This window comes from Camellia sinensis, chromosome 11 (assembly GCF_055761805.1).
Source record: "Camellia sinensis isolate YWXY chromosome 11, ASM5576180v1, whole genome shotgun sequence".
Taxonomy (NCBI): domain Eukaryota; kingdom Viridiplantae; phylum Streptophyta; class Magnoliopsida; order Ericales; family Theaceae; genus Camellia; species Camellia sinensis.
Genome location: NC_138971.1, coordinates 34,038,770 through 34,048,667, shown reverse-complemented (window position 1 = coordinate 34,048,667; position 9,898 = coordinate 34,038,770).

Here is a 9,898-nt window from a genome sequence, read left to right as displayed (position 1 = left end):
AAGTAGAAACTTACTTAAGAAACTCTTGATCAAAAACTCCAAATCAAGAGGGAGAGGGAGAGAGAGAATTGCAGGAATCCTTTAAGATTTTTTTTTTTTGGAATCACTGACATTGCTAATTTTGCAACCTATTTATAGACCTTGATGCACCTGATCGAATGGTCATCTCCCTTGATCGCATTCGATCAAATTTGACCGTTAGATTGACAATCTATGGTGTAGATCCATCTCATACCGAATAAATGCCTTGACTGATCACACCTGATCCCAATTGGGTGCCATCTCAACCGTACGATTGCATACTTTTCTAATCAAAATAATTAAGAAAGATGTTTTAATCTTAGTTTATAACTAATTGAAATTGTAGTTGATACTTTTCTATCTTTGTTTTTATTAAAAGTGAAATTAACCTTGTTTGGGATTAAATACTTTAGTCAAAACTTTAAAAAATATTATAAATTATTACATCATTCTCTTTATTATTTTTAATATCTTTTTATAAAAAATCATAAAATTATTAAAATAATATGCTCTCGAATAAACCGGTCCCATATATATAAGTACATTCATCTTAGTTTTTGAATAATGCTATATGCATCAATTAGTATACCAATTACAGTGTGTTTGTTTGGACGGACTGAATAAGAGGGGATTGGAATCTATTAGATTGTAATCTTGGGATTCATAGTCCTGAGACTATTTGGTTGGATATGATATGTATCCCATGTTTGTTTAGTTATGTGATTGGATGTCAAAAAATGACTATTTGTTGGATAGGATATGAATCATATGTTTGTTCGAGATATTATGGAGAACGATAAATGCTCAAATGACTATTTTACCCTTTTCAATTATTTAATAAGTAATAGCAATATTAAACATATCTTTTAATATTTTAATTATTTTTAGCTAGATTAAATAAAAATTTATTTTATTTTATTTTTTACACAATTAAATAAATAAAATATCAATAAAAATATGTGTTATTTTTTTAATTAAAATTTTAAATAAATTTATTTTAAATAATAATAATAATTAAATAATGAAATTAAATAAAACATTTATTAAAATTTAAATAATGAAATTAAATAAAATATAAACAAAATTTTAAAATAAAATATCTATAAAAAATTAAATAAATAAAGCATCAATAAAAATTAAATAAAATTATTTTATTTTTAAATTGTGACATTTAAATTTTATTGAATTTACTAAATATAATACATAATTAAATAGTAGAGGGTCAAAATGGTTATTTCATCTCCTAATTCCATATTTCCCCTATCCTTCAATTTGTGTCTCATTCCCTCAATAGGACACAATAGTCCAACACATTTCGGACTAATAGTCCAGAACAAAAATTTTGAACCAAACAACGGACTATTAGTTCGGATAGACTATTAGTCTAATCCCATGATTCAATCCTTCAAAACAAACACCACCTTAGTGTACTAACAGATAAATGACATAATTTTGGATATTTTAAATATTTATAATTTATATAATAGATAATATTAATAATAATGTCATAACATATATTGATATACTAATTGATACATATAGCACTGTTTTATTTCCAATCTCATAAAAAATTAACAATGATGTTATGGCTTCGTTTGGAAAGAAGGGTTGGGTTAGGTTGGGACTATTTTAATCACAAAAAAATAAAATAAATTTTTTAGTCTAATAAGATAAAATATCACATCTAACATAATTATTACATTCTTTCTATCACAAAAAATTAAAAAAAACCAAAAAAACTCCTAAACTAAAATAATCAAAATAAATAAATAAATAAATAAAAATCAATCCACTTCCCAAATCAACTCTATGTACCAATCGAAATATCATAATATTATTTCATAATATATCATCACTGACGCTACCCATTACACCTACGTTCTCTCTCTCTTTTCACCTCTCTTCGTTTCTTCTCTCCCATGGTTTCTTCTTACGATTTGATTTTGTTTCGTCTTCATTTCAACATTTTCTAGGGTTTGGAATGATGCATTCATGTGCCCCTCGCGATTTCTGTTCTTCGCAATTTCTTCTTATGATCGATGCATTCAATTTCATTTGGAATTCTGTTCTTCGCGATTTCTTCAAAGGTTCTCGATTCGTTCTTCTCAGTTGCATTTCATTTAGTTACAATTTCCAGTAGAGAATGGCTTTGTTCGCACTTTCTTCTTCCCTTGGATCATTTCAATTGAAGCCATATTTATATGCATTTTAACTTGTTGAGGTTATACTTCAATTCTTGATAATTTTGTTTTTCTATTGTGAATTCTGAGCAGCAATACCTTTTTAAGCATATGCATAAATTGTTGAATATATAGGTCAATGGTTATATATTCATTATCTTTGCTTTATGTTAGTGGATGTCGTCAATGTGCTTTCCCCTAATTTATCTACTGCAGTTTTTTGATAAATGGGTCAGGAGATTGCTCTTCTCATCCCGTGTTTTGTTTTATTATGTTTTGCTCAGGAGATATCTCTTCTTAGTCAGTTTGAGCATGAGAACCAAGGTTCTAAAAAGTGGTTGCGGTTGCCATAACGGTGGCGTTGACGCGTTGCGGTTGCAGGGTGTAAAGGTCGTAGTGTAACGGTTGCAATAACTGGAACCGTGAATTTTTTTATTTTTCGCACAATTTGAAAAAAAACTTACCAATACACATATTTTTTTTCCATAATCATATTTATTGGGTTTTAAAATAAATATTGATCAATTTTTGTAAATTTTTAAGTATGATCCAATATATTTTATATTTTTAAATCACTATAAATTGAGTTTTTTGCATTTTATTTTAATAATTAATGACTTTATATGTCATAAATTCATATTACGGTGTGGCAAAAAAAATTTATTGGACTTGGGTGTATAAAATTATTTTTTAATTATTATTTATTATATTTGTGGAAACAAATTCAAATTTTAACTTGAATAGCTTTAAAAAATAAATTATTTATGCTAATGTAATCATGTAAAAATTAAAAAAATAAATTATAAAGATTTTTTTTGAATTTTCATTCTCTTTTTGATAACTTGTAAATAAAAATAAAATAAACTAATAAAAAAAATGACATGTATAAAATATGTATTAATATATAATTATAGGTGTTATGTTTTTTAGATATTTTACAAAAAAATCAATCACTAACTATTATATATAAGATAAACAGTGATAAAAATAAGAGAATAAATAAGAGCCTAAATATATATATATATATATATATTTTAATCAAGCCAAATAGATAACGACCACATTTATTATTATTATTATTATTATTATTATTATTATTATTATTATTATTATTATTATTATTATTATTATTATTATTATTATTATCAAACAATATATAGATGGACACACACAAACAAAATGGTTAAGTGATAGCAGTTGAATAGAATAGCCTAGGTCTTACCGCTTCAACAAATCAATAACATGTTCTTCCATCTTCCTTCTTCTCTTTCTCTCTCTCTTTCTCCATCTCTTACTCCATCTTCCCCCTTCTCCCGTTTTTAGCATTTTTTTTTTTGAAAGAAACAGTTTGGAACCGTTATGTAATGGTGTGTAACAGGTCGTTACGGCACCGTTATGACCGCTATGGCAGCTGCTACGGCCGACACACCTGTAAATCTCAATCACACCGCAAAAGCGGTCATAACGGGTGGCGGTAACCACCATACCTGTTATGTAACGGCATTACGTAACGGTTGCGGCTACTTTTTAAAACCTTGATGAGAACATAGTTCAATATTATGGCACTGTAGTACTCTTACTTTCCATGTCGATGTAGTGTCATGTGCATAGCATGTGTTAGATAGTGTATCCTATAAATAGTTGAGTATCACATCAGTTGTAACTAACTTGGATATATTGAATTGAATTGAGAACTTCTCTCTAATATCTCTCTCTAAGTTCCTCTCTCTCTAGTTCTTGATTGACCCTTTCATCATTTTGGTATCAGAGCTTCAGGTTCATTGTTCCTAATTCATGTTCTAAATGCATGAATTGTGGGAGAGATACGTACTTGAAATTTGAAACCCTAATTACGAATCACAATCACGATCATAGTTGTGTGAGAAGCCATCACGATGCAGTAGTGGAAATTCCGTCGAACTCAAGACAGAGAATCGAAGCTCGTGGTTCGCAAATCTGTCTCAAATCGTGAATCGCAACTTGGGGTTGAATTGATTTCGCGAGTTGTCCGTCGTGATTTCTGGGAGCTTGATTGAAGATTTACAGTTCTTTCGTGATCAAGATTTGACTTGCGATTCTTTGAAGTTGGGTTTCTCATCTGAACTCGAGTCCAAGCCCTAGTCAAGATCTGAGTCATAGTTGTAAATCGAAGTTGCTATTCACATTGCGATTTCAGAATCACGAAACACATCGATTCAAAGTTTGTTGGATTTTCGCAATTGCGAATCTGGGTTTTGTTCTCTTGCGATGAAATCATACCAGGGCTATCTTTGAAGTTGTTTTGGACTCGATTGACTGAAATCAACATGTGGGTAAGTGATTCTTGGAGTCTTTAATTCATCTGTGTTGAATTTCCTATGTATATCAAGTCTTGAATTCTTTAAATCCGTGTGCATCCATTTGAGTTTAATTCTTTTCTTCAACATTTTGGGTCTTGCCTCTGTTGTGACATTATATGTTTACTCTGCTGAGATTGTATATTGGTGCACTGTTTTATCAATATTCAACTGGGTGAGATTATTGTGTCTCTGCATATTCTTGGGAATTGTTCAATGGCTCAATGAGGTCGAGGTCGTAGGGATGGTCGTCGTTGGGCTTATGTCCCGGATTTGGGCGATCATGATGGGGGTAATGGGATTCCGTATCCAAGAGATGAGATGGCCGAGATGAGGCGGCAAATTGCCTCATTAACCGAGACGGTGCAACGTCTCCTACCTCCTACCGAGGGTAGAGATGGTTCCGATGAAACCGAAGGTGGTACTCATCATTCTGTTGTTAATATCATTTGGGCCCCACGACGGCATCGAACGGATGTGGGTAGGATGAAACACAAATGGGAGAACAATATCAAGATTGAACTTCCTGAATTTCATGGAAGCCTCAATCCAGATGAGTTCATCGATTGGCTCAACACCATTGAGCAGATCTTTGACTATAGAGAGGTCTCTGTCAAAAAGAAAGTTAAGCTTGTGGCTATTCAGTTAAAGGGGAGAGCGCTTCCGCTTGGTGGGAACAACTTCAACTCAACCGTTGCCGATGTGGAAAGGAGAAAATCCATGATTGGGAGAAAATGAAAAAGAAGTTAAAGGGCCATTTTCTATCATTCAACTACCTCCAAAGTGTTTATCAATGCCTTCATGTCCTCAAGCAAGATGGTAGTGTGAATGACTACACGGAAGCCTTTTATCAACTCATTGCACGAGTTGACTTAAGTGAAAGTGAGGACCAACGGGTGGCCCGCTATGTGAGCGGCTTGAAATCTTCCATCCAAGATGTTCTTGCCTTGCACACATTATATAGTGTTTCTGAAACTTCTAATCGGGCCTTCGCCATGGAGAAATAACAAAGCCGTCGTGCTTCCCAAATGGGACAATATTCCCAAGGGGGGTTCCGAGGTGGTTTTAGACCGGGTCCTTCTATTCCTAGCTTTGCCAAAGCTAATCCTCCTTCCAAGTTTGTGGATAAGGGTGCTTCCTCCTCTCAAGCTCCGCGTTCTAATGGTGCTTCCGGAAACCAACATACACCACAATGTGGGACATTCAAATGCTTTCGGTGTGGTGAACCGGGACATAGATCTTCCGATTGCCGCAATAACATGGGTAATAACCGGAACAAGGCACTTCTCATTGAAGAAGTTGAGGAGCATGGTGGCTTTGAAGATGCTCCAATGTTTGATCCTTCAGGTAATGTGGCAATTGATGGAGATAGTGATGAAGAAGTGGGTCTTGCTCTTATGTTGAAGAAAACTCTTCTCTCACCAAAACTAGAGAGCCAAGAAGATTGGTTGCGTACCAATATCTTTTGTTCCACTTGCAACATTGGTGGTCGTGTTTGTAACATGATCATTGATAGTGGAAGTTGTAAGCGTAGTTTCTCAAGAAGTAGTGGGCAAACTCAATCTTCCTGTGGAGGAACATCCCCATCCTTATTCTCTATCTTGGTTCAAGAAAGGCAATGAGATCAAGGTTACCAAACGGTGCTTGGTTTCATTTTCTATCTGGAAAAAATACTTTGATGAGGCATGGTGTGATATAGTGCCTATGGATGCTTGTCACATTCTACTTGGGCGACCTTGGCAATATGACCGGCAATCTTTGCATCATGGCAAACGGAACACCTACACCGTTGTCAAGAATGATATCCGGTTTACCTTGCTTCCAATGAAGGAAAAGGTTGCTCCCAAGGATGTTTCCAAATCATCTCCTAGTGCCACTATGTTGCTTGCTTCCAAGGAGTTTGTGGAAGAAAGCCAGGATTTTGGGATTGTATTGGTGTTGGTGCCGGTTGTACACACGGGTGCTTCTACACAAAAGGTTGAGGTGGCTACTCTTTTGGAAGAGTATTCCGATGTCTTTCCCCAAGAACTTCCTCCCGATTTGCCTCCTATGTGTGACATTCAACATTGTATTGATTTGGTACCCGGGTCTGTGCCTCCAAACAAATCGGCCTATCGCATGTCTCCAAAGGAGAAAGAGGAGTTGCAACGGCAAGTAGAAGAGCTTTTAGCTAAAGGGTATATCCAGTCTAGCCTTAGCCCTTGTGGTGTTCCGGTGCTTTTGACACCTAAGAAGGATGGCTCTTGGCGTATGTGTGTGGATAGCCATGCCATCAACAAGATTACAATCAAGTATCGCTTTCCAATTCCAATATTGGATGATATGTTGGATTGCCTTGCCGAATCAAAGGTGTTTTCTAAGATTGATCTTAGAAGCGGGTATCTTAGAAGTGGGTATCATCAAATCCGCATTAGCCCGATGATGAATGGAAAACGGCCTTTAAAATGCCTCATGGCCTATTTGAGTGGCTTGTGATGCCATTTGGGCTTACCAATGCTCCGAGTACTTTTATGAGAGTGATGACATAAATGTTGCAACCACTTTTGGGAGTGTGTGTCGTGGTCTACTTTGATGATATCTTGATCTACAGTCAAAGTTTGGAAGAGCATTTGTGCCACCTTCGGCAAGTCTTTGAACTTTTGAGGCGAGACAAGTTCTATGGCAACACTAAGAAGTGCACCTTTGCTGTGGACCAAGTCATCTTCTTGGGATATGTTGTGTCTTCTCGTGGGGTGCTTATGGATGTGGTGAAGGTCAAAGCAATTGTGGAATGGCCCACTCCTTCTAGTATCTAAGAAGTACGGAGCTTTCATGGATTGGCTACTTTCTATAGGTGATTTATCCGCAACTTTAGTAGCATCGCTGCCCCTTTGACTAACATTCTCAAGCTTCAAGCTTTTGAGTGGAGCAAGGAAGCCGCCGAGAGCTTCCATCTTTTTGAAGAAGTTGCTTACCGAGGCTCCAATTTTGGCACTACCGGATTTTGGCAAGACCTTTGAACTTGATTGTGATGCATTGGGGTTGGGTATTGGAGGCGTCCTTAGTCAAGAAGGGCGGCCCACTGCTTTCTTTAGTGAAAAGTTAAATGGGGCTAAGCTCAGGTATTCCACTTATGACTTGGAATTTTATGCCATTATCCAAGCCATCAAGCATTGGAGCTACTATCTTGCATACAAGGAGTTTGTGCTCAACACCAATCATGAAGCTCTCAAGTACATCAATAGTCAATCCCATCTTAACAAGCGCCATGCCAAATGGGTGGCCTACTTGCAACAATTCACATTCTCTTTGCGACACAAATTGGGGGTTCTTAATAAGGTGGCCGATGGGTTGTGTAGCCGCACGGCTCTCTTGATTGAAATGAAAAATGAAGTTGTGGGTTTTGATGAATTTCGCACATTCTATGCAAGTGATCCTTACTTTTCCAAGATCTTTGATGATTTGCAACAGGGGGATAGGACTGCTTATCCAAGTTACATGATAAGGGATGGTTTCCTCTTCTGTGGCCTTAAGTTGTGTGTTCCTAGTTGCTCCTTAAGGGCACATTTGTTGGTTGAGCATCATAAGATGGGGCATTTTGGTAAGGCCAAGACCCTTGGGTTGCTTCAAGATGCTTATTATTGGCCGGGCATGGCCAAGGATGTGCAAAGTCATGTGAAGCGTTGTCAAATTTGTCAAAGGAGCAAGGGGACTGCCACTAATGCGGGGCTATATCTACCTTTACCAATGCCGGATGCTCCTTGGCGGTGCATTAGTATGGACTTTGTGTTGGGCCTCCCTCCTACTCAACGGCGAAGTGATTCTATCATGGTAGTGGTGGACCGTTTCTCCAAGATGGCACGTTTCATACCTTGTAAGAAGACCATGGATGCTACAAACATTGCTAATCTATTCTTCAAGGAAGTCTACAAGTTGCATGGGGTACCTACTTCTATTGTGTCCGATAGAGATGCTAAGTTCCTTGCCCACTTTTGGCGAACTTTGTGGAGGAAAATCAGCACGGCTTTGAGTTTTAGTACTACATTCCATCCGCAAACCGATGGCCAAACGGAGGTAGTGAACCGTAGCCTTGGCAGCTTGTTGCGGTGCCTTGTGGGGGATCACCCCAAGAGTTGGGATGACATCATTCCTTTGGCTGAATTTGCTTACAATTCATCTATCAACTGCACCATAAATACTTCTCCCTTTGAAGTAGTTTATGGGACTAGGCCTTCAAGTGTGGTGGATTTGGTGCCTTTGCCACTCTCAAGGAAAGGAAGTGTAACGCCCTCAAAATAATAGCATAAAACCCATCAATAAAGACATGCATTGATAATAAACATTAACATTCTTCTATTAATCAGAGTTGTTCCTTACAAAAGTATTACATGTTAACAACAAAAGCAAATGCCCTACGGGCTTACAGCTTTCCAAGTTAACACTTGGTTACAACAAAAGAGTACTACTCATTTACACTTTAAGCCCTTGGCTTGAAATTACATGTAATACGTCAAAATACAAAACGACAAAAGTATGTCCGCCTCTAGCCTCCCAACTTATGTCCTTGGAGGTGGCATGCTACCTGTACCTGAAAATGATATTCCCATATAGGGTGAGCCACAGCCCAGCAGAAATACACTAAACCAACCATGAACAATGACTAAAAGATTAGCAATTGATAGATGGCCAACACTGATACATCCACATAAATCACACTTTATGCCACACGACTTATGAGTCCAAGTTACTTTTCATTTTCCCTTTTTCAACATATAAGCATATTAGCTCTATTATCATCTCAACCGATATGTATAAAAACTATATGCCCCTTTCACAGATAAGCATATAAGCTATATCCACATCCTCAACAAATATGTATAACAACTAGATCCCACATTCACAGATAAGCATATAAGCTGTATCCACACTTCACAAAGATAAGCATATGAGCTCTATCTTCACTTCTCTAGACAAGCATATGAGCTATGTCTACGGAGTTCATCCCCTATCTTCTCCCAACACTATCCGGTTTAGAGGTACATCCCCCATCTTCCCCTAAACCGCGGAGTACATCCCCCATCTCCTCCTTTACACGTAACATATACAAACACATGGGTTCTATATACCATTAATCAATACATAAATTTAATGTATTCAATCCATCGTCATACTCTATGACACATTCAATCGATTAGTTTTAGTTTGCCTAATCATCATGCATTGTCTACAACAATCACAACTATCCTCCACCGATAGCCCAAAGCAGTTATTTCTAAACAAAAAATAAATGCACAAATGGATATTAAGTCAACATTTCATTTTGGTGAGTGATAAATAATTCAACTACACCCTTTTACCCCATGTATTCCCAATCTCAACAAT